Here is a 25,154-nt window from a genome sequence, read left to right as displayed (position 1 = left end):
CTGAAGCAGTAGGCGTGAGCTTAAATGGACTCCAGAAGATGGTGGAGGACAGGAAGGCCTGGAGGAACGTTGCCCGTGGTGGGTTGGACACGACTTCGCAACTAATCACAACAAAACTTAACAACTGCAGGGATTCACTTAACGACTGTGGCAAGAAAAGTCGTAAAAGGGGGCACAACTCACTTAACTATCCTGCTTAGCAACAGAAATTTTGGGCTCATCTGTGGCATAAGTCATAATGTACTGCAATTTTAAAATATAAGGTTTGAAAGATGATTTTTTTTAAAAAAAAATAGTCTTGTGTATTTCCATTTGTTTTTTGTAGTATCAGGCCTGGCCAATACCGAAGAATGGCCATGGGTTTCTCCTTGTGGGGTGATGTCGCTCTGTTGTCTCTGGCATTTCTGGGGTGACAGGAGATTGGCATAGCTGGGCATCAAGTGTGGCACGTCCTGGAAAAGCTTTTCCTGATCAGCCAGCCTTCTGACTTACTTGCTACCAGGAATCTAGATTCATTTCAGAGAATTTTGGACCTATTTGTGTTCATTGGTAGCTGTATGAGATGACAAATTGGGCAGCTGGGCCTGCTCTGCTGGGATCTGAAAAGATCCTTTTCTACTACTCAAACACTGTGGGTTTGGGGACCCACAGTGGCCCCACACACACACAGTGACTAGTTCGATGGAGAGGAATCTAGTCACCGAAGCAGAACTGGGGGAAGGGGGCTCTTCCCTAAATGTGATCTTTGAACCCTCTTCCACTTTTTGGGGGGAGAGGGAGTATCTATCCAAATTTGGGAGGTAATAGCAGTTTATATTCCCCTTTTTTCTTGGTTCATCAATCTCTGTCTTCTCCTTTGTGGAAGGATAGAATAAAGGGAAATTGCTAACTCCCTACCTCTGTGATGATCCAGATGAAATTCTTTGGGGAAATGAAGACACCACCTTTTAAATTAATGATTTTCCCCCCTAGATATTCCCTTCCCTTCCTTCTGAATGCTTTTTGTATCTTTTTCAGCCTCCCTCTCTCCCCACAACCCCTTAGCTAGGTCCAGTTTTTCTGGGTTTTGGGTTTTTTTTTTTGTTGTGCTCCTGAGGAAGTAAGGCAGTGGTTCTCAACCTGTGGGTCGGGACCCCATTTGGGGTTGAACGACCATTTCACGGGGGTCGCCAAACAAGGCTGTCCGCCATTTTTTTCCCCCTTTTCTTTGGCCATGCCCCTGGCACCCGGTGATGTATAAGTGGTTGGGGGTCACCACAACATGGGGAACTGTATTATGGGGTCACGGCATTAGAAAGGTTGAGAACCACTGAAGTAGGGTGTTTGTGTGTGGGGTGTGTGTGACAGGAACAGTTGATACCTTAGAATACATCTCTCTGGGTTCTGACTTACTTGCTACCAGGAATCTAGATTTATTTCAGAGAATTTTGGACTTATTTGTGCTCAGTGGTAGCTACATGAGATGACAAACTGGGCAGCTGCCTGGCAGTTGACATTTGAAGGCCTTTCCAGTAAATAAATTTCAGTAAATAAAAGAGGGAAGCAGCAGAAAACTGAACACTTCCCAATCCCCACTGAAATAAAACTTAGACTACTGCTAAGGAGCAGTTTGGTGTAGTAGTTAGGCACCAGGCTAGAAAACCAGGAGACTGAATTCTAGTTTAGATACAAGGCTAACTGGGTGATCTTAGGCCAGTCACTCTCTCTCAGCCCTAGGAAGGCAGCAATGGCAAACTATTCTGAAAAAAATCTCATCAAGAAAACTGCAGGGACTTCTCCAGGCAGTCTCCAGGACGATTGAATGGAAGAAGAAAATCTTGCTAGGGAAAGAAACCTGAAAAAGAAGAGCCAGGTTCATGTACAGATAGTCCTCGATTTACGACCACAATTGAGTGCAAAATTTCCATTATTAAGTGAGATAGTTGTTAAATGAGTTTTGCCTCATTTTACGACCTTTCTTGCCACAGTTAAGTGAATCACCACAGTTGTTATGTTAGTAGCAAGTTATTAACAATAATAGCAATAGCAATAACACTTAGACTTATATACCGCTTCATAGTACTTTACAGCACTCTCTGAGCGGTTTACAACATTAGCATATTGCCCCCAACAATCTGGCTCTTCAGTTTACCAACTTGGAAAGATGGAAGGCTGGGTCAACCTTGAGCCCATCAGGATCGAACTCCAGACGGTGGGCAGAGTTAGCTTGCAATACTGCATTCTAATCACTTGATATCAATTGTTGAATGACTCTGGCTTCCCCATTGACCTTACTTGTGTCAAAAGGACACAAAAGATGATCACATGGCCATGGGACACTGCAACTCTCATAAATATACCAGTTGCCAAGCACCTGAATTCACGTGACCATGGGAATGCTGCAATGGTCGTAAATGTGAAAAACATTCATACATTGCTTTTTTCAGTGCAGTTCTAACTTCGAACAATCGGTAAACAAATGGTTATAAGTTGAGGACTACCTCTAGTGGTTAAATACACCTGGCTAAAAATAGGGAACCTGTCAGTTCTAGTCCTGCCTTAGACCTGAAACCAGCTGGTGAGTTTAAAATAGTCACTTTATCTCACTTGTTTCATTTATAAAGGATGTTAACTTTATTTTCCTGGCTCTGTCATGGTTTGAGAATGTTTAGACTACAATGAGCTGTAATAGCTGGGTTTGGTTATAAAAATCAGTGTTCCAAAGGGACACCCCCCCCCAGGGACACTCTCACCCATTGCTTCCCAATCTCTAAGCCCACCTGCTGCTAATGTTGGCTTATAGGGAAAATGCCTAAGTTTGCATTACCAGTGACTAATAGCAGTTATTGCTTGCTCTATATTCCCTTTGAGATGGTTTTCTTGTTTTAGTTTGTATTTCTTGTTTTATTACCGTGAACCATCTGGAATTGGGTGGAATAAGGCAGTATATAAATGGTGCAATAATGAACAAACAAATAAATGTTAGCTAGCAAAGGCAACAGAAACAGGATGGGATGGTATGATGCTCCAGAGATAAGCAAGCCCCAGAGAAAGTGTCAATCACAACCTTACTGTCCTTCTGCCATTTTAAAGCACTAAATCAGAACAGATCACTGCTTGTATTATCTGGCCAACCTTTAATGCATGCAGAACTTAAAAATAATCTCAGTCTTAGTGTATGCAGAATGCTGAGGGCTAAACTGAGTTCCTAGTTGTACAGGTAGTCCTTAACTTACCACAGTTCATTTGGTTCAAAGTTACAAGGTCATTAAAAAAGTGATTTTTGACCATTTTTCATACTTATGACCGTTGCCTCTAGGAGAGATGTCTGATACTCAGAGAGTTTAATAAAGGAATTCAGCTAGCTATTCACATCAGTGTCTGCCGCCTATCACAGCACTCAACACTTCCCCTCACTTCATTCTGAAGCATCAGAAAAATCACTGAATCTGCAAAGCATATTGCAAGACTGTGAAGCCCTCCATTCATTGCTTTGATTCATGGATCAACTTCAAAGGAGAGACTCGGTTGAAGCTCCATCAATTGAAACACCGTTGTGATTCTCATCACAGTCTCACCGACACTACCAGTTCAGAAGACACAACATGAGAAGCCAGTAGAAAAGCAGGAGCCAGCTTTATAGAAGAAGGTGACTTTGAGAAATCACAAGACAGGTTTAGGCTGAGTGTTAATGAGACCAGGGGTATCACAAGATTTTCTTCTTCTCTCAGTTCTTGACATGGGATGTTAGGTAGGCCTGTAGTTAATTTATTTATAGTCGTTGATTTTTTGTTTTACTGACTGTAAGAAGGAATGATATTTTTGGACCTCTGGCACAGGATAATGTATATTGATTGGTTGTGGCTGTATTTTATTTCCAATTAATTGAGATGCTCCATTGTTTTCTGGTTTTAAATCCTTGTTTGCTACCCAGTCACAGGATGGATGGATGGATGGATGGATGGATGGATGGATGGATGGAGAGAGAGAGAGAGAGAGGAAGAGAGAGAGAGAGAGAGAGACAGACAGACAGACAGAGGGAGAGAGAGTGATAGATAGGAAGATGGGTAGGTAGATTCATTTACCATCACAGCTTTAGTAAACAGTGAGGGCTGATTTGCTTCCCTCCTCAACTTTATGAGAGAGGAGGGATTTCTCTGCCCCCTTCTTGATAGGCTCATAAGCCATCTCCCATCTCCAATATGTTGTCCTTTTTATGTAAACCCATTAAAGTGCCATAAACAGCAATATAAGTGATGTCACAGCCATTTGTTTTGATGTATCTTAGCCTTTAATAAATCAACAGCTGCTCAGTTAATAGGAATATGGGAGTGCAAGATCTTTCTTGCCAGCAGCTGCTGGTAAATGAAAAAGCGGTCATCTGCGGGGTTGATTTTTATATATTTATTTACCTGGAGGGTGGATGAAATGTTTGTTTCTTTTCTTCGAGCGGTCAGTAATGATGAGAACAACAAGAGGCAAATCATGGATTGTTTTTTTTTTGCTTGCCTGGTGCTGTCATTTCCCCACTTCTGCTCCTGGGAGGGTGGGGGGCCAGGGAGGAGGGGAGAAAATGGATATTTTTCTAATGATACTGTCATTGCTGATTGCTCCCAAAGATCCAAACCACATGATTAAAGAAGGGCAAGCAGGACAAATTTGACTGCTTGCTCTTTTAATGTGAGCAGCAAAATAGCTAGCGCTACACTAGGTGGTCCTATCTAACTTAGTACATAGAACATCAGAGTTGGAAGGGACCTTGGAGGTCTTCTAGCCCAACCCTCTGCTCAAGTAGGAGATCCTATTCCAGGGGTGTCAAACTCGCCACAGCATGTGACATGTCGCAACGTATCACGACTTTTTTCCCCTTGCCAGAGCTGGGATGGGCACAGCTTCCGCATGATGCATCTGGCCCATGAGCTGGCAGTTTGACACCTCTGCCCTATATCATTTCAGAGAGGTGGCTGTCCAGTCTCTTCTTAAAAGCCTCCAATGATGGAGCACCCACAACTTTTGGAGGCAAGCTGTTCCACTGGTTAATTGTTCTCACTGTTAGGAAATTACTCCTTAGCTCAGCACTAGTAGTGGGACTGAAAGTTTCTACTGTACCAGAAGATGTGGTAGGTCGGTTAGATCATGCAGAATGTGTTTTGAATAGAGCACAAAAACCTATGCTTTCCAATTGTACTGTTGCTTCTCTGCATAGTGACCTGATTTTGATGGGGACAACTATACAGGCGGTCCTTAATGACCACAATTGAGCTCAAAATTTCTCTTGCTAAGCAAGACAGCTGTTTAGTGAGTTTTGTCTCATATTATGACCTTTCTTACCACAGTTGTTAAGTGAATCACTGCAGTTGTTAAATTAGTAACACGGTTGTTAAGTGAATCTGGTTTCCCCATTGACTTTGCTTGTCCAAAGCTTGCAAAAGGTGATCACAGGACCCTCGGAACTGCAGCTGTCATAAACACATGCCAGTTGCCAAGCATCCAAATTGTCTAAGTTTGAAAAATAGCCATAAGTCTCAATGCCATTGTAATTTTGAACAGTCAATAAACAAATTGTTGTAAGTTGATGACTACCCACATATGTATGTATGAAGCATGGAGAACCCAAATTCTCATTCATCTCTCTCTCTCTCTCCCTCCCTCCCTCCCTCCCTCCCTCCCTCTCTCTCTCTCTCTCTCTGTCTGTCTCTCACGCGCGCGCACACACACACACACACACACACACACACACACATGTAGATACCCATAGAAATGTACAAGACCATGTGCATTTGTTTAACTTGGAGACCAGAAAGATATGTGTTTGTATGGCATGATAAATCTGAATTCACGCAACTTGCAAAATCTTAAACCTGGCATAATAAGGGACAATTGCTGTGTTCACATAACATGCTACACCCAAATGAATAAAACATATCATGCCACAATGCAGTAGTTTGACTGACCCAAGGTGTTATTTTGTAGTTTCTTTTTAATTGTCGTAAGCCTGCAGTGCTTATATATGTAGAAAGACTGAGTATAAAGATAATAATTTAGCTAAAATAAGCTGTTAGATGCTCAGCACGTGCTGAACCATAAACCCCAGCTTAGTTTAAAATACATTTGTTGGCTCCTTTATAATTATTTTTTTCTCCTACTTCTGAAAACAGTATTTCCCCCCTTGTTTTGTGTAGTTATTCTTCTGAAATTCAATATGGCCCAGATGTTCAGAGCCAGGGAACTTAGTGCTGATAGCTAGGTGTGCTTGACTGGTAGTTAACACAGAGAATTATAGGCTTTCAACAGAACCAAGCCAGCATTTTCACTGGGTTATAACAACAGAGAGGTTATTGGGAGGGAAGGTGGTTCGCAATTGCTCTCTTTGCACAACAAAGTGTTGTCAGGAGGTATCTGGGAGGCTGCAATGGAATGAGAAAACAAAAGATTTTTGTGAGGGTGGAATGTTTTAAATAGAGGTACACAATAGATCTTTTTGAACATACCCGGAACTCACCCAGTGATGCACCTGTCACCATTATAATCAAGAATATTCACCTTGTAGCTGGTCATCCTCTTTTTTGCCAACTTTCCCAGCAATATTTAGCTCTTTGAATAAATGTCCAAAATAGAACAATTTGAGCTTTGTCATTTGTGTCTTGAATGAACAATCCAAATTAGTTTCTATTTTATTTTCTTGGCTGTCCATGGTACCCAACTTACAACCATTTGTTTAGTTACTGTTTGAAGTTACAACAGCACTGAAAAAAGTGACTTATGGCTGTTTTTCACACTTATGACCATTGAAGCATTTGATCACAAGTCATATAATTGAAAGTTGGACACTTGGCAATTGGCATGCATTTATGACCATTGTAGAGTCCTATGGTCATCTGGTCACCTTTTGAGACCTTCTGTTGTGATTCCTCGCCAGCCAGTGGACCTGGCAGCTGAGTCTGAGGAATTAGAGGAGAAGGAGGGGCCTGGAGTGACATCAGAGTCAGAGAAAGGCTCTGAGGCGCTCCAAGACTTACAGTCTGACGAGGAGCCTGGCCCCTCTACTCGTGCTCAGGCTGAGACACAGCTGTGCTGGGAGTCTGAGTTGGACAGTAATGAATCACAACTGGGAGATATCCAGGTTGCACGTAAACACCGGCAAGCAAAGAGAGTAGGACAGAGGAATGCAATGGGGCAGCTCCAAAGGAGAAGGCATTAGGAAGCCATGCTTTGGCTGCATAATAAAAGGGAAGGTGTGGGAGGTGCTGGTTGCCAAAGGCAACTGTTCCTGTTAAAGAATTGAGTTTCTGTGAACTGTGTTTTGTTTGCTTTGGACATTGACTCAGGTCTGTGAATAATAAAAAGGGGCTGGTTTTTTTCCTGCTGTTCTAGTCTGCTTGTTGGAAGAGGGGTTTCTCTTTGTGAGCTTAACAAGGACTCATGTAGACTGGGACATAACACCTGCTGATGAGCAAAGCCAATGAAGAAGCCAGATTGACTTAACAACTGTGTTACTAATGTAACAGCAGTAGTGATTCACTTAAGAACTGTGGCAAGAAAGGTTGTAAGATGGGGCAAAACTCACTTAACAATTGTCTCACTTAGCAATAGAAATTTTGGGCTCCATTGAGGTCTGTAAATTATTGTAAATTTATAGTTTGTAAATTATTGGTAAGAAATGCCTTGGAACTTGCCTAAGCAATTATCAATCCACTGTTCCGTAAAACAGCTCAACTTTTTCCCCTAAATTTCCACATTATGTACAGATAGTCCCTGACTCACAACCATCCATTTAGTGTCCTTTCAAAGTTATAGCAGCACTGAAAAAAGTGATCTATGACCAGTCCTCACACTTAGCTCTGTTGCAGAATCCCCATCGTCACATGATCTAAATTCGGGTGCTTGGCAATTGGCATGTATTTACGATAGTTGCTGCGTCTTGGGTCATGTGATTACGGTCATTTGTGACCTTCCCCAGCTGACTTCCAACAAGCAAGGTCAATGGGGAAAGTCGGATTAGCTTAATGGCCATGTACCAACCTTCTTTCTCACAATCATTTACTAAACACGATTATCCACGGGTGTGATCAAACAGTCAATATGGAACCCACAAAGGTGGGATAGAAGCCACATCTGTTTTTTTATGTTATGTTGCATTCCAGCTTTAAAGAAAAGCAGACTATAAATGTAACCAATTCAATTAGTGGAATCAATTATCTGCAAAAGCAGTGTTTGGGTTCCAGGATTTGTTTTATTTTCTAATACCTGATTGAAAATTTGGTATTTTCAGTTGTGTCACATTCAGGCAAAAATGACCAGGGGTTGGGAAGGATTTATCTTCCCCACAAAGCTGGGAACCACTTAAGAATAAGGCTGGATACAAAATATATTAGATTATGGTTAAGGGCTTAAGACATAAAAACACATTAGAACTTTATAGTGCTCCATAAATTACAAGGTTTGCAGCATGTACTTCCACAATGGGAGATAATTACATTCATTAATCTACTACTAAGAGCACATTATGTTGCCTTTCCAAATAGTGTTTGTATTCAGTTTATTCTTGGGCCGATTGGCTAGGAAAAAATGGAACTAAAAAAACCAAGAAAAATGTATCCTTTTTCATCTGTTTTGTAACTAGCAGCAAAATGCAAGGCTCAAATTGCAGATCATGGTGGCAAACAGCCATAGGTGTGGTGAATCATAGACTTTCTGGTTCAGTAATGGCCATTAGCTTAAAGATTTCCACTGGTATCTATAAGTGAGATAAAAATACATTTATCATCCTTGTCATTAAATCATTATAACTATATTCTGGTTTACCATCTGCTTGGTAGAGTGGTTTTCCAGTCCACCTTTAAGTAAAAATTAAAGACATTTCATATGTTATATTATCTTATAGAGCCAGTTTGGCCTAGTGCAGGGGTAGGCAACCTTGGCTCTTTTATGACTCATGGACTTCAACTCCCAGAATTCCTGAGCCAGTCATGCTGAGGAGAAAGGGAGAGGTTTCCATGCTGAGCCATGCTGGCTCAGGAATTCTGGGAGTGGAAGTCTACAAGTCATGAAAGGGCCAAGGTTGCCTATCCCTGACCTAGTGGTTAAGGGGCTGGTTTAGAGACCAGGAGACTGTGAGTTCTAGTCCAACTTTAGGCATGAAAGCCGGTTGGATGACTTTGAGCCAGTCACATTCTCTTAGTTCAATCCACCTCACAGGGTTGTTGTTGTGGGGAAAATAGGAGAAGGAGGGAGTATTATGTATATTTGCCACCTTGAGTTATTTATAAAGTAATAAAGGCAGTGTAAAAATCTAATAAATAAATACATAGAAGCTTCTTCAGGGGAGAGGACAATGATCTCAAAAATCTATAAAATGGCAAGGTGTGTCGTCTCAAATCAAAGCTCCTGAATCTGTACTATCTGTACATACAGACAATCCTCGCTTAATGATGGTAATTGGAACTAGCAACTCTGTTGCTAAGTGACATGATGTCACATGACCATGTTGAGTGACAACAGTGGTTTCCATGGTTCTTTTTGCCATTCTTAGGCAGATCCCATTTGGTCACAGTGCCTCATGGTTGTGTGCCATTTGCAATCTTCCAGCTTCCCCACTGTTAATAGCTTTCCAGAAGCCAACAGTGAAGTCACAAATGGTGATCACATGACTAAGGAATGCTGCACTCAGTGTAATTGCGAGCTGTTTGCCAAGTGCCCAAATTGTAATTACATGACCACAGGATTGCTGTGTTGACCACAACAATGAGGAACAGATGTAAGTTCCCTCATTCAGTGCCATTGTGAGTTTGAACCATTCCTGAACGAGGGGTCGCTAAACAAGGATTACCTGTACATGTACACAGGGGTGGAGCTTTGATCAAAACGTCCCACCCACCATTTTGTAGATGTTGATCTCCCACTTCTATGGATATAATAATAATAATAATAATAATAATAATAATAATAATAATAATAATAATAATAATAATAATGTGGGAAGGGACCTTGGAGGTCATCTAGTCCAACCCCCTGCTCAGCCAGGAAACCCTATACCCATTTCAGACAAATGGCTGTCCAGTCTCTTCTTAAAAACTTCCAGTGTTGGAGCATTCACCACTTTTGGAGGCAGGTTGTTCCACTGATTAATTGTTCTCACTGTCAGGAAGTTTCTCCTTAGTTCTAGGTTGCTTCTCTCCTTGATTAGTTTCCACCCGTTGCTTCTTGTCCTGCCTTCAGGTGCTTTGGAAAATAGATTGACCCCCCCTTCTTTGTGACAACCCCTGAGATACTGGAAGACTGCTATCATGTCCTCCCTCCTCCTTCTCTTCGTTAAACTAGACATACTCAATTCCAGCAACTGTTCCTTATATGTTTTAGCCTCCAGTCCCTTAATCATCTTTGTTGCTCTTCTCTGTACTCTTTCTAGAGTCTCAACATCTTTTTTACATCGTGGTGACCATATCTCTGTCCATTAGGTTAGCATTTCTCTTCTTTCTGTAACTTGCACAGCTGAAATGCCTCGCACGCTCTAGGAACTTTTGGAGTTAGTTTCCCTGAATTCATTCATTGTTACATGAATCTTCGATACAGCTTTTCTAAAATGAACTAAATACATTTCTGCAATAAAGCTATTTTGGTTTTAATGATATTGCACATTTTTAGTACAAAACTTTCAAAAAATGTGTTTTCTTTTAGATGTATATGTGCCCAGGTGTCTTGCAGTTTCAAAATGTGTAAGTTGGCAGATGTGGGTGCCATGATGAAAACTTGACCAATTTGTGCGTCCGGGCAATGTTGGTACATCTACAGAAAAGATTGGGGATTCTTTCTTGAGCAATGACCGCCATCTTCCAGATTTTGATCTCTTCTCTTGGATGCAACTAAGGTGATAGGATTAACAGAAGAGAAAAATTGTAGCTTAGGGGTGGAACTGTGTGGTCCTTGATGCTCTCTGAGTTGTTATCTTGTGGACATTTCATTAGCTAACTAGGTAACATCATAAATGTTAGAAGGGAATGGGGTTAAACCATTCGCTTCTAGCACTGATAATGTTACCTAGTGGGGTAATAACCCCACTTTTTTCTAGCACTGTTGATGCTACTCAGTTGGATAATGAAATGTCTGCAAAAAAACAACCAAGCTCAGAGAGCGCCAAGGACCCCATGGATTGTATGTTTTTTTGCACCTCCCCTCAAAGCTAGATGCTATGTTATGCTGATTGTCATAAATGAATGACCATTGAAATCCATAAATATCTTTTTCACATATAAAACTCTCATTAACTCTCCCACTATTCTTAACAAGTTCTTATCTTTCCTATTACTGCAAATACAAATCTTGAGAAGTTTAGTCAATGCTGTAAGAAATTCTTTCTCTCTTTTTCATTGTCTTCCATCATGTAAAAATATCAGATTCTCCTATTTAACTGTTCTGCTTAACCAGCCTTTATATCCTTCGCCTAGTTAAGTAACTGCTGAAAGCATAGATTGTGAATTAAGAGTATTGGCAGTGCATCTTGTAGGTTATCAGAGAACATTTAATTCAGTCCACCGTGGGAATAAATCTAATGTTTAATCCTCTATTCACTCTGTAATCATCTCTCTATTGATCGTGGTGCTTCCCTTCTCTTCTGCTGAATGCCTGCACAGGGTTTTAAAAAGTTTGCTATGCAATGAACAGAGGAAGACACTGATTCCAATCTGATACGTACACATTATTCAATAGAAAACATTTGCCTTTGTTGGTAAATTAATGCTGCTTGTTGGAGAACAAATAGGAACATAGAAAGCTACCATCTATTGCTGTGTTTATTGGAAAGTCACACAGATAGTGTTCACATGACCGTGGAATGCTGCAACTGTTATAAATACATGCCAGTTACCAAGCATTTAAATTGTGATCATATGACTGCAGAGATGCTGCAATGTTCATAAGTGTGAGGACTCGTAAGTAACTTTTTTCAGTGCTATTGTAACTTTGAACAGTTGCTAAATGAATGTTCATAACTCAAGGACTGATGTGTGTAACTTAAACTAAGACACAGGAATCTACCTTAAGTAGCCGTATGCCATATCTTTCTGCCTGTCTGTCTGTCCATCTAGTCAGGATTGATTTTAAGATTTTCTGTATGCAAAGCATGCTTTTTCCCACTTAGCCATGGTAATTCCTCTAAAGATAAATTTAAAAGGCCAGATTTCATGCTTCTGTCTAACAACTCAAGAGGGCTGAGTTTGCATATCATGCTCAATTAACCTATTTTCTACAGTTAGGCAATACATTAGGATCTTTAACTAAGCAAATTGGGTTCTCGCAACACTCTAGGCAACAAAAACTCAGAGCACATCGGTTAAGCATGTGAAATGTAGCAGTTTGTGTAAATACATCCTTCACCTGGTTAAGCATGTCATATGAACAAAGTCAGTCAAAGCATTGAATGGTCTACCTAACATAGACTTATATACACTAGAGTTGAACAAAATGTGGTGGTTTGTTTTCAAATGTTGTCAAGCTGCAACACCTCTCATCCTATTCCATAGGTGAGACCGGCTCAGGCTGTAGTGTGAAGAACGAGTGATGTCCATGGTTATAAGGGCCTTTGTACAAGTTGTCCTGTGCACTAATTGTGCCTGTTTTTGGATTGGGAAGCCATATTCACAGAAATTCATGTCTTAGTGGTCTCCTGGCTGGATTATTCTAATTTAATATATACAGGGCTACCCTTGAAGAGCATTCAGGAACTGCATCTGGTTCAGAATGCAGTGGTGCAGTCAGTTTTGGGTGCTTTCTGTTATCCCAACATGGCACTTGTGACTCCAAATAAGTTTCAGGTGCAATTCAAGGTGATGGTTGTCATCTCTAAAGTCCTGATGTACGAGATGACAGGCTGAGCCCAAGGGAGAGGTCAAGTGCATCGTCAATCTTGAGTCCCTTTGCATCCACAACAGATCTAAGTCCAGCCCACTTTGAACTTTTGTTGACTCTTATTTACTGCCAATTTCCCTTGGTCATCAGTAGTTCAGATTTTTGTAGAGAGCATTAGCATGCAATAAACCTATAGCCATTAAAACTGCCTCCTTGCTTCCTGATTTTTTGCATCTGACATCTAGGTGACATGGGATCAGGGTACTTGTTTGCCCTACCAGAACTGTTAAGACTGATTTGCTCTTTCACCTACAGTTTCTCCCTCGCTCATAGCTCTTGGTAAAATCATGTCCCAGAAGTTTCTTTTTCTGGAAATGCCAATTGGACAGTTGACAGAATGAACAGGGTTGGTAATGGCCCAATATCTTTCCATCAGGACATGTCATCTTAAGGATTGTGCTTTCAGTGCCTGCTCTATGGGTCACTATCCCGATAGACATCTAAAGACATTCCAACCCTGTTGGCTTTTTATAAGGCATTAAAGACAGAGTGTCTTGAATTTCACAAAGCTGCACTTCCAGTCATTATGTCAAAAGATTTCCTCCTAAAATGTGACAATTTCTTCTTCTTCTTACCCATTATAAACAGAAGGATGTCACAGTGAAGCCCCCTGACCTTGCGAACAAGCATCGAGATCCCTTAGCAAAGAAGAAACGGGAAGTACTTGCTAATGGGTTGCCATACCACCTAAAGAAGAGTCGGTTGCACTATCACCACTACCACCATCACCATCACCTCTACAGTTCAGATCGGGAGAATGACCTCAGCCTTTGTCAACATCTCAGGAAACGGAAGAAGTTCTTAAAAGGGCTACGACAGGTAGGAAGCCAAAACTTTTGGAGTGTTTTCTTTGAAAGTACTACCCTTGCTGTCTGCATGATTCCTTTTCTGGTTATTGCTGTGCAGTGGATTATCAAACATTGAATAGCTATTTGTCTGAAATGGTACAGGGTCTCCTGCTTGAGCAGGGTGTTGGACTTAAAAGAACTTCATGGTCTCTTTCCGTTCTGTTATGCTGTTCTATTCTGTTATTTCTTGAGGTTGGACCACTGCAGCTGTTTGTCTATGAATTACCACTGGTGAAAAAGAAGCATAACTATGTGAATGAAGTATATGGGAATTTGAGCTGGTTCACTCTTGGCATCAAGAGAGCATCTTGGATGTATTTCTAGACTCCAGGAATCAAGTTTGGCTCAAGGGCGACGTTCCCTTTCCTTAACTCTTCCAGAATGGGAGTTACTCCACTGCATGAGTTAATGATGATGAAGTCAGGTAGGGCTGTATAATACTAATAGGGCTGATGCCTCATACTGTGGATGTCAAGCCAAAAAAAAAAAAATGGTTGCAAGCACAACGTGAATTTATTTCTGATATTTGGCTCCCCAGTTTTTTTGTTTCTATTTTACTGGGTAGGTTGCTACAGTTTGGTACTAATGGGAAGATTAATTGAAATGCAGATTGTTAATTAAAGACAATTAAGGACAAAAGAATAGAGAATTAATTGTAAACAAAACAAATCCAAATGAGATCTGTTGCAGGAACTGACTGCTTCCAGAAGACATCTTAAGTGGTTTAATGAACAGATGGACTTCTTTTCCCTTGTCATCTGGCTCAATCTGTTGCTCAGGCCTTTATAGATGCCTTTTAGTACTAGTAAAGTGAAGCTAGACTGGATAGTTAGAGGATGATCTTCCAGCAGCCCTTTCTTGAATGGACTGTGATCGATCCATGGATTCATATGCATGTCCAGCTTCAGTGCAAGTCACTTTTCTAAATTGTTCTCTACCATCCAGCTTTCAGTGCAATTCAGAACTTATACATAATATTCATTTTTATCTTAAAGTGTAAACTCTTTGGGAGGAGTATTTTGGAGGAAACAGACAGGAAAAGGAGTCCTTGATGCTCTCTGAGCTCGGTTGCTTGTTTGTAGATGTTTCATTACCCAACTAAGTAACATCATCAGTAAAACAGAGTGTGGCATTTGCTCCCTGTTTGTTTACAGTATCTTGCCCTACCTGTATTGATGGGGGTATGGTTTTATTCTTGGTAATTCCTTGATTACCCTTGATTAGGATATTGGTTTCTGTTTTATTATTTGCCTGGGATCAATCCCTGCTTATCTGTGTGTTGGTGGCTGGGGAGGATGTGTTCTGATTTTTTTGTTTCCTTGTTAGCTTTTTCATTGTCTCTTTTGAATGTTGTGTAAATATGGTTTATCTCTATGTGTGGTTTATCTAAATGTGCAAATGGGGTTTATCTCTCTCTCTTCTAATGGAGGGGGAAATGGTTAAACATCCTATCTTCTGTTCCTATTCTGAATGTTCTTTGAAGTTGTCAAAGGGGATAGATATGGCGGCATATCTTAATTATCCACTTTTGTTCATCTTTAAAGGTGTCAAACATCCTCCCTGTTGTAAAGACAATGATTTGCCTCAGGAGATTTAGTTGCTAGAGCAAATTAATTCTTAAGAAGTTTGGAAACACATGAAAACAGAAAAGGGCTTCTTGGAGAAAGCCATTTTTGCTTTTAAATATGGTTTTCTTTAGAATAGAATAGAATAGAATAGAATAGAATAGAATAGAATAGAATAGAATAGAATAGAATAGAGCTGGAAGGGACCTTGGAGGTCTTCTAGTCCAGCCCCCTGCTCAAGCAGGAGAACCGTCCTAAACCACCTCAGACAAGTGACTGTCTAGCTTTTTTTTAAAAATCTCCAGTGACAGAGCACCCACGATTTCTGGGGGCAAGCGATTCCACTGGTTAATTGTCCTCACAGTCAGGAAGTTTCTCCTTAATTCCAGGTTGCTTCTCTCTTTGATCAGTTTCCAACCATTGTTTCTTGTCCTGCGCTCTGATGCTTTGGTGAATAACGTGACCCCCCCTTCTTTGTAGCAGCATCTCAAATACTGGAATACTGCTATCATGTCTCTTCTTTTTCTTCTTTTCTTTAGACTAGCCAAATCCAAGTCCCACAGCCATTCTTCGTATGTTTTAGTCTCCAAGCCTTTGATCATCTTAGTTGCTCTTTTCTGAATTTTTTCCCAAACTGTCAACATTTTTTTTATAATATGTTGACCAAAATTGGCTGCAGTATTCCAGGTGTGGTCTAACTAGGGTTTTATAAAGTGGTACTAATACCTCACTTGATTCTATGCCTCTATTTATACATCCCAGCACTGTGTTAGCTTTTTGGGCTGCTGCTGCACACTGCTGGCTCATGGTTAAGTGATCATCCACTAGGACTTCAAGGTCCCTCTCACAGTTACTGTTTTTAAGCCAGGTCTTGCCCAATCTGTACTTGTACCTTTGATTTTCCTGCCTAAGTGTAAAACTTTGCTTTTCTCCACATTGAAATTCATTTTGTTGGATAGGGTTCATTGTTCAAGTTTGTCAATATCTTTTTGGATCCTGAGTTTGTCTTCTGGGGTGTGGGCTACTCTGCAAATTTGATGAGTTCCTCTTCAATTCCCTCATCTAAGTCATTGATGAAGATATTAAAGAGTACTGGGCCTAGGACAGAACCTTGTGGTACCCCACTGCTTATTTCTCTACATGTGGATGTAGTGCCATTGAGGACTACTCTCTGAGTATGGTTTGCCAGCCAGTTACAGATCCATCTGGTGTTGTTGTTGTTTATTCCATCTTTTTCTAGCTTACCAAGAAGTAGGTTGTGGTCTACTTTATCAAATGCTTTACTGAAGTCTAAGTATACTACATCCACAGTATTTCACTGATCTATTAGTTTATTTATTTATTTATTTATGAGACTTATATACCGCTTTAAGTGCAAGCACTCTCTAAGCGGTGTACACCAGTAAGCAATGTATGAAATAAGATTGGTTTGGCATGATTTGATTTTAATAAACCTGTGCTGGCTACCAGTTACACCATATTTTTCCATGTATAAGACACACCCTTATATAAGACACTCTGGCATGCGAGTTCCAAGCTTACAGCAAACAAAGTCAGCATTGGGAGCAACCACCTCCCAGTGCTCTAAATACTGTAGATGCCTTCCGGCTGCCCCCCCCCCCCACCTAACCAGCATCCAGCACAATGAGCATGCATAGTCAGTTCACAGCAGCAGCCTTCCGACCCTGGTAAACAAACCGGCATGAACACCGGCATGACAGCAAGGCAAGGGAAGCGAAGGCAGGTTTTAAACTCTCTGCCGTTTCTCCGCACCGATCAGTTGTTCAGTGGAGCACCAAACAGCTGAGCCGGCAAATCTGGAAGTTTGGCTGGCCACTATTATCGAGCAGGCGGCCTCACAGCTGTGTTCCACAGGGTCCCTGGCCAGCATACAGGTACGAGGGAGGGAAAGGGCTGTTGCTGCCATCCATGTTGCTGGTCCCATCTGCTGCCTCTGGACACCATCATCCGATGATCTTGCCCCCTCCCCCCTCCTATCAGTGGCAAGCCCACACGGGTTTGACACCTGCACCAGGCGGCATGGTATCGGCATGTAAAGAACCCACATGCATGCCCTGGGCTGTGGAGGTTACCATTATTTTTTTGTGTATAAGATGTTGCATTTGTGTATAAGACGCTGCACCTCATTTTTGAACAGGATGTTTGCAGGAAAAAATAGCGTCTTATACACAGAAAAATACGGTAACTTTATTTGTTTCTAGGTCTTCACAGATCTGTTTTTTGATTATCTTTTCTAGGATCTTCCCAGGTATTGATGTTAAACTGATTGGTCTGTAGTTTCCTGAGTCCATTTTTTTTCCTCTTTCTTGAAGATAGGAACCAAATCATCCCTTTTCCAATCCTCAGGCATTTCCCCTGAGCTCCAGGATTTTTGAAAGATGTGGTGCAGTGGTTCTGAGATAACATCTGCCAGCTCCTTCAGAACTCTGGGATGTAATCTGTCAGGCCCCAGTGATTTGTATTTGTCAAGGTGGGATAGATGTTCTATTACCATTTTCTTGCTTATTTTAATTTTTGTTTCTAATTTGTCTTTTGCAGTGGTTTTTTTTTTATAAATGTTGGGCTATGGTTTCTTTTTGTGTAAAGACTGATGTAAAGTATGAGTTAAGCAGCTCTGCTTTCTCCCTGTTGTCTGTTATTTCCTTGTCATCTTCTCTCTTTAGTGGACCTACAGTTTCCTTGATTTTTTTCTTGTTGTTAATATGTTGGAAGAAACTTTTTTTATTATCCATGATTTCTGTTGCAAGTCTTTGTTCTGAGCTTTGCTTTCTTGACTTCATCTTTACATGTTCAGGCTGTCTGCTGATAATCAGCCTTAGTTATGTGCCCCTCTTTCCATTTTTTGTATTTATCCTTTTTTGTTTTTCAGTTTGTCAGAGAGATCTTTGTGCAGTCATGCTGGTTTCTTCTTGAATTTCTTGTTTTTCTTTTTGAATGTTATTGTGTTGGTCTGGGCTTTTATGATTACATTTTTCAGAGTTTCCCACACTTCTTGGGTTGTTTTCCCCTTTAGGATTTTCATCCATGGGATCTTTCCTAGGTTCTCTCTGAGTTTGTTAAAGTCAGCTCTTTTGAAGTTCAAGACACTAGTTGGATTGTTTTCTGTTGCTAGTGTTTGTGTTATATTTAATTCCAGTATGACGTGATCACTTACACCCAAGGTTCTGGCAACTTCAACTCCCTCTAACACAGTGGTTCTCAACCTGTGGGTCGGGACCCCATTTGGGGTCGAACGACCATTTCATGGGGGTCGCCAAGCAACGCAGTCCGCCATTTTTTCCCCTTTTCCTTAGCTGTGCTACTCCCTTTTATTCTATTGGCTTTTGAAAGCCAATAGAATAGACTCTCTTGAATAGAGTCTAATTCTATTGGCTTTCAAAAGCCAATAGGAATTGTCCAGGCTGTCTCTGCCCTGCTTAGCCTGCCAAAAGTCCCATTCTGCAAACGGTGCTGCACCAGTTGAGTAGTCCTCGACTTACAACCAGTTGGGGGTTGCGGCATTAAAAAGGTTGAGAACCACTGCTCTAACACTTCTTCTCTATTAGTTAGAATTAAGTCCAGTATGGCTTTACATCTAGTTCCCTCCTCCACCTTTTGGATGACAAAGTTGTCAGCTAGGTTGGTTAGGAATTTGTTTGATCTTCCGCTCATTGCAGAGTTTGTCTCCCAGTTGATATCTGGATAGTTTACTACTTATTATTATTGTGGTATGCTTCCTATATATATTTGTTAACTGGTTGGCAAAGAGTTCATCTATTTCTTCTGATTGGCTGGGTGACCTGTAATATACACCTATGGTAATGTCACTTTTTTTCTCTTTTATATTGAACCATATGCATTCTGGAGAAATTTTATCTTTGATCCTGTACATTTTTGTAGATATATAGTGTTCTCTCCCTCCTCTTTTGGTAGACCTGTTTCTTTTGAACAATTTGTATCCATCCATCAGTCCATTCCACTCATGGGTTTCATCCCATCAGGTTTCTGTAATACCAACTATGTCATACCCTCCCTCGTGTACTATTGCTTCTAGTTCATCCTGTTTGTCCCCCAATCTTTGAGCATTTGTATATAAGCATTTAAGGCTTTTATGCCTGTTTGTGGTTATGTTTCCTGCACCTCCTGAATATTGTTTGAGCTTTTCTTTTTTTCATCTCTGCCCACCTCATTGTTTGATTTGTTTTCTTGGGATTTATGATTGGTTTTGGATTCTAGAGATTCTGAAGAATGGTCATCGTTCCCCCTCAATTTTAGTTTAAAGGCCTCCTGATGAGTTGGGCCAGTCCTTTTCTGAGTACATTTTTGCCTGTTTTCGTGAGGTGCAGCCCATCCCTTGCCAAGAGTCCTTCGCAAAGGAAATACAGTCCGTGATCCAAGAAACCAAAGTTTTCTTGGCAACACCAACCCTTTAGCCAGTGGTTTATTTCTAGAATTCTTTTTTCCCCAATGGGTGTTGGCCTTTCATTGGGAGAACTGATGAGTACACTACTTGTGCTCCTAGCTTCTTAACTTTATTGCCTAGTAGTTTGTAGTCACTCAGTATTGTACTTAGGTTCTTTGTTGTGTCATTTTTCCCAATGTGGAGGAAGAGGAAGGGGTAGTAACCTGTAGGCCTAATTATTTTGATTAGGTTCTCAGCCACATCTTTTATTTTTGCTCCAGGGAGACAACATATCTCCCTGGATTGTATGTCCAGTCTGCAGATGGATAATTCTGTTCCTTTGAAGATAGAATCTCCTATTACCAACACTCGCCTTCTGCAGTCTGGGCGCTTTTCTGTTTATCTGTGGTGTGTTTTTGATGTGACTTTTTAAGGGATGTTTGAGGTGATTCTTTTAGGGATATTTGAAGTTGTTTCCTTGCTAGGTGTCTGCATGTTTTTTTTTGAGGGGAAGGTTGTGGGTCTGCTTGTTTCCATCTAGGGAAAGAAATTGATTGCTCAGTTTTAGTGGGGCTGCTTCTGGTTGGGTTGGGTTGGGCAGAAGAGGTTTGTTAATTGTATGCTGCTTCTTTCTTTGATATTGTGTTTTCTTCTTTGTGTAACATACCTCCATTTGTCTTCCTCCAAGGGTTTATCAGTAGTAACCAGCATCCAGTAGATCAGACATGTGAGAATTTCATTCTCGTTTTTCAAATTTGCTCATAGGAGTGTGAATTCTCTTCTGAATGTCTGGGAGGAAGGGAGAGACAAGGCTGTTGATAGCCAAGGCATGCGTTACATGAGACCTGATACTATCTCATTCCAACTTTCTTCAGTCTAGTGCCCTCCAGTTATGTGGAATAATTCCTCTTCAAATTCCAAGCCAGCATGCCCAAAGGCTCTAAGTTGAGTGAGATTCTATTATGATGTATTTATACTAGTACCGTATATTTTATCATGTATCTCAAATGTCAACAGCTGCAACATTTTCCGAGTCCTTATATGACTCACCGTTTCTGTGACTACCAACTATAAAATATGATTTATCTTATTCCTTCATCCACAATACTCTTTTTCATTTCTGCTTTTGGAAATTAAACATGCAAATGTAACAAACCTGAGCATGTCAGAAAGAATGCTCTTGAGATGGTGACTAGCCTAAAGATTAGCGATGTGCATCGTCTAACATTTTGGAAATTGGTCATTCTGGAGAACTCTACAGCAGTGTTTCTCAACCGTAGCCCTTTTAAGATGGGTAGACTTCAACTCCCAGAATTCCCTAGCCAGCATGCAGAGCCACCCATCTTAAAAGGCTCAAGGTTGAGAGACACTGCTCTAGAGGTTCCATTCCAACCAGAGACCATGCTGAGCCAGCAGTTTTGTGGATGTCCTGGCAGTTTTCTGGAAGTCAATTGTAAGAGAAGGAGTGACAGAATCTGGGGGCAGAGTTAAAAGAGGGATGAGCCTAGAATCCCTATGTAGCCACAAGCGAATTAAGTCAATCCACGCTTGAATTCCATTGACCCTTATTTACCTCCAAGCAGGTGTTAACCATTAGTTAAGATGACACCTGAGCATAGACATGATTAGCAATAAATAGTTTAATTGAACCTTCACGTATGGACCTGATCATACATGCCGGAAATTAATTCTCCAAGCACAAAGCAAATGGATTCTTAGCAATAAATTTCTAACGCAAGGAGCTATGGAATATCAGTACCTTCGGAAATAGGGAACTCTTGACCCTGTTCGATTGGATGCTGCTAGATCTAATGTTAAGGAATGCTGATTGGGTTAGTGGATGATTGTATAGTATATTATATGATCTTTGGCAGTGACCATCTGGGTTGAGGTAGAAGCTGCTGGTTATGATCAGGCTCTTGCCTGACGGATGGTCAATGTAATGACAACAAAGTTCTACCCTTCGTAAGTAGACTGACACTAAACAACCCTTGATTTTGTTCTGACAAGTACCTGAGTAGAAGGGGGGGTGGAGTGGGTGAAGAGGGTAGAATGTGGAGTAAAAAAATACTGGGAAAGTGCATACAGGTAGCTCTTGAGTTACGACCACAGTTGAGCCCAACATTTATGTTGCTAAGCGAGACATTTGGTAAGTGAGTTTTCTTGCCACAGTTGCTAAGTGAAGTTAAGTGCTGTTGTTAAGTTAGTAACACGGTTGTTAAGTGAATCTGGCTTCCCCATAAATTTAGCTTGTCAAAAGGCTGCAAAAGGTGATCACGTGACCCCAGGACACTGCAACTGTCAGAAATATGAGTCAGTCGCCAAACATCTGAATTTTGTTCACATGACCGTGGGGATGCTGCAATGGTTGTAAGTGCGAAAACTGGTCATAAGTCACTTTTTTTCAGTGCCATTGTAACTTTGAATGGTCACTCAATGAACTGTTGTAAGTCAAGGACTACCTGTACATAGGTTTTTCTCAATTATTGTTTGAGTATACATATGCAAAAAAATTAAAATAAAAATCATTACAAAAGAAGCAGGCACTGGTGTTGTTGACAAAAAAAATCAGCTGCAAAAACTTACGACCCTTTTTTTAGTGACTGTTCATCGTTACAATAGCCCTGAAAAAAAGTGATCGAAAACTGATACTTATGTTTTGACACTTATAACCATTTCAACATCCCCATGGTCATGTGATCAAAATTTGGGCGCTTGGCAACTGCATGTATTAATGACAGTTGCAAAGTCCCGGGGTCTTGCAACCATCATTTCTAACTAGCTTCCAACAAGCAAAGTCAATGGGGGAAACTATAATTCACTTAACAAACACATGATTCACTTAACAGCTGCGTCAGAAAGGTTGTAATAGGGCACACAACTCGTTCAATAACTGTCTTGCTTAGCAATGGAAATTTGGGGGCTTAATTGTGGTCTGAAGTCGAGGCCTATCTGTTCTCTCTGTGCAAGAACATTATATTCTTTAGAAATAATTCAGGGCTGGTGGGGGTGGGGGGAACCAGCTAATGTTGCAGAGCTGGTTCTAGTTGCTGCCTGTTGAATGTTCAGGCAGTGTTATTCCACTTTTCTGACACAATATTTGGTAACTGATGTTCCATGACTGAGAACTGTGTGAGAGAAAGGCAGGAGATTTAATTAGTCCCCAGATCCACCACTGTGTATAGAAATGTTCAGTTTAGCTCAGCTGTTTGCCTCTGTGGAACTGACTGCTGGTGCCACTTTTAATAAAGTGCAAATCAGACTTCAGACAAAACCATATGCTGAATGCTAAGTTCTGTAATCTCTCCAGCTTTCCATTAACTCTTCAGGCAATGCTTCCTCTAAGTGGGGAAAATACCTCGTTAATCTAAAAGGTGCCATTCTCACCTCAGAATGAGTGGCTTTGTATCAGGATCTGGAAGGTGTCAGCACCTACTTTTAATTCTCATGTGAAATATGTGATCCTCCCAGGTTAACATTCCTCACCTTAAACATAAAAATATATGATCCTTGACTTTTTTTGGGGGGGGGGGATTATTTCTCTAAAATAGCAAATGCTATCTTGGGGAGCATTAGTAGGAACATAGCATCCAGAGCACAGGAAATTGCTGTCTACTTTGTCCTGGCCTGGCCCTGTTTGTCCAGTTTTGGATATCATCATTCAAAAATTGGAAAAAATCCAATGCACGGGTACCAGAAAATTGTGGGTCTTGCAAACCAAGGAACAATGAAAAGATCTGGAAAAGCTTAGAGATTAGAAGTGAGAGGATAGAATTCTTCAAGTATCTGAAGAAGTATTGGTAGTCCTCAATTTATGACTGTAACAAAGCCCTGGATTTCCATTGTATGTTTAGATGATTGTGAGATGAGGCACTCATATAACCAGACCTAATTTTACAATTTTGTTTGTAGTAGTCATTAAGCTAATGCCATGGATATTAAGTGAGTCAGAGTATTCCTATGGATGTTTTTTTTTTTTTTTTTTTTTGCTGGAAACTGACCCCAAAGGCCATAAACCAGCAAAAAGTGTCATAAATTGTGGTTAACTCCAGAACTGGCCCATAAGGAGCTTTTGGGAACTCAGTCAGCAAGGACCACCTGTAGTAGTCTTAATTGACTTACTGTCAATTATTCCAGAAAGTGGAAGAATAACCAATGGGTTAATGGTATTAAAAGTGTAAGGAAGGAAATTCAGACTAGATATCAGAAGAAACTTTCTGAACATATGAGCTTCAGCCAGTGGAACAGACTATTCCATGAAGTTCTCCTTCACTAAAGGTTTTTAAACAGAGCTGGAAAGTCATTTGTCAGGGAGGGAAGTGGATCCCACACTGACCCAAGAGTTGGATTCGGTGGCCTCTAAAGAACCATCAAATAGTTTGATTTTATCATTCTTTTAAAATCTCTAATTAAAATTGTAGCTAGAGAAAAAAACAACCCTATCCTATAATACCCTTTTCTTTTTCTGCTACACTATTTCAAAGAACATCAGAATTGGAAGGGACCTTGGAAGTCTTCTAGTCCAATCTCCTGCCCAAGATGTTTTCCAGAATAATGGTTGTCTAATCATTTCTTGAAAATTTCCAGTGATGGAGCACCCCTAGCTTTAGGAAGCAAACTGTTCTGTTGATTAATTGTTATTCCTCCTTATTTCCAGGTTGAATTTTCTTCTGATGACCTTTCACCCACTGCTTCTTGACTTACCCTCAAGTGCTATGGAGAATAAACCCTTTTCTCTAAGACAACCCCTCAAGTATTGGAAGATGCTATCATGTCTCCCCTAAAACGTCTCTTCATTAGGCTAAATATACGTAATTTCCTTATCTATTCATGTTATGATGTAGCCCCCAGATTCCTTGTCATCGTTGTTGTGGGGAGGATCAGTTGTTTGGAGGCTAATTAATATGATTTATTCATTTACTCACCTACCTTCAGTTCTTCAAAGGTAACAAACAGAAGGAAAGCATTGTTTTCCAAAATTGTTCTGTTTCATTTTCATGTCTATTAAGCAAGGAATGATACTAAACCTTTAAAGGCTTACCATCTGAATTATAATCAGAATTCAGGAATGGTGTGGCAAAGGAAACCAGCCTATTTTCCTATTGACTTCCCAGAAGCTTCTTTTTAAAAAGATCCTCATCCCCACCCCCAATAGGTCCTTAGTCAGCTTCCCATTGTTAGGCCATCTCCATCTCCTTCTGGAATGATCAGAGGTCAGTTGAAGATGTTATCTCATCACAATTTGAATCATCACTATGACAACAAGTAGCCCATTATTGTATCATCACCATCATCATTCAGGTCTCCCCATCCTTGTAGTAAACCACACTGCATGGGCAGTGGTGGAAACTTTGCCCATGCTTGAAGCACAGATTAGTCCATTTTCTTAAATGATGAGAAGTTGCCTGAAAGGTAGTTTGAGTTCTCTTTTTCTCTTCACTTCTAATTTTTAGTAGG

At 40.6% G+C, this 25,154-nt stretch overlaps 1 long non-coding RNA gene across 2 annotated transcripts in view; it reads right to left on the bottom strand.

Annotated features, from left to right (window-relative positions):
• The window catches only part of LOC120307377, a 36,464-nt gene extending 11,580 nt beyond the window's left edge, over nt 1–24,884 (bottom strand). The window contains exons 1-3 of one of the 2 annotated variants that reach the window (XR_005556507.1): nt 24,739–24,884; nt 20,365–20,486; nt 4,392–4,517 (exon numbers count right to left, since the gene is read on the bottom strand). This is a non-coding gene — a long non-coding RNA (uncharacterized LOC120307377). Of the gene's footprint in view, nt 1–4,391; nt 4,518–10,673; nt 10,842–20,364; nt 20,487–24,738 lie in introns of those variants that run through there. The other variant, XR_005556509.1, reaches the window with a different exon arrangement.
• Nucleotides 24,885–25,154: the final 270 nt, after the last annotated feature.

This window comes from Crotalus tigris, unplaced genomic scaffold, assembly GCF_016545835.1.
Source record: "Crotalus tigris isolate CLP2741 ecotype Arizona unplaced genomic scaffold, ASM1654583v1 scf7180000017550.10884619, whole genome shotgun sequence".
Classification (NCBI taxonomy): domain Eukaryota; kingdom Metazoa; phylum Chordata; class Lepidosauria; order Squamata; family Viperidae; genus Crotalus; species Crotalus tigris.
The sequence above is the reverse complement of the archived record's forward strand: the minus strand, read 5'-3'. Positions and strand labels throughout refer to the sequence as shown.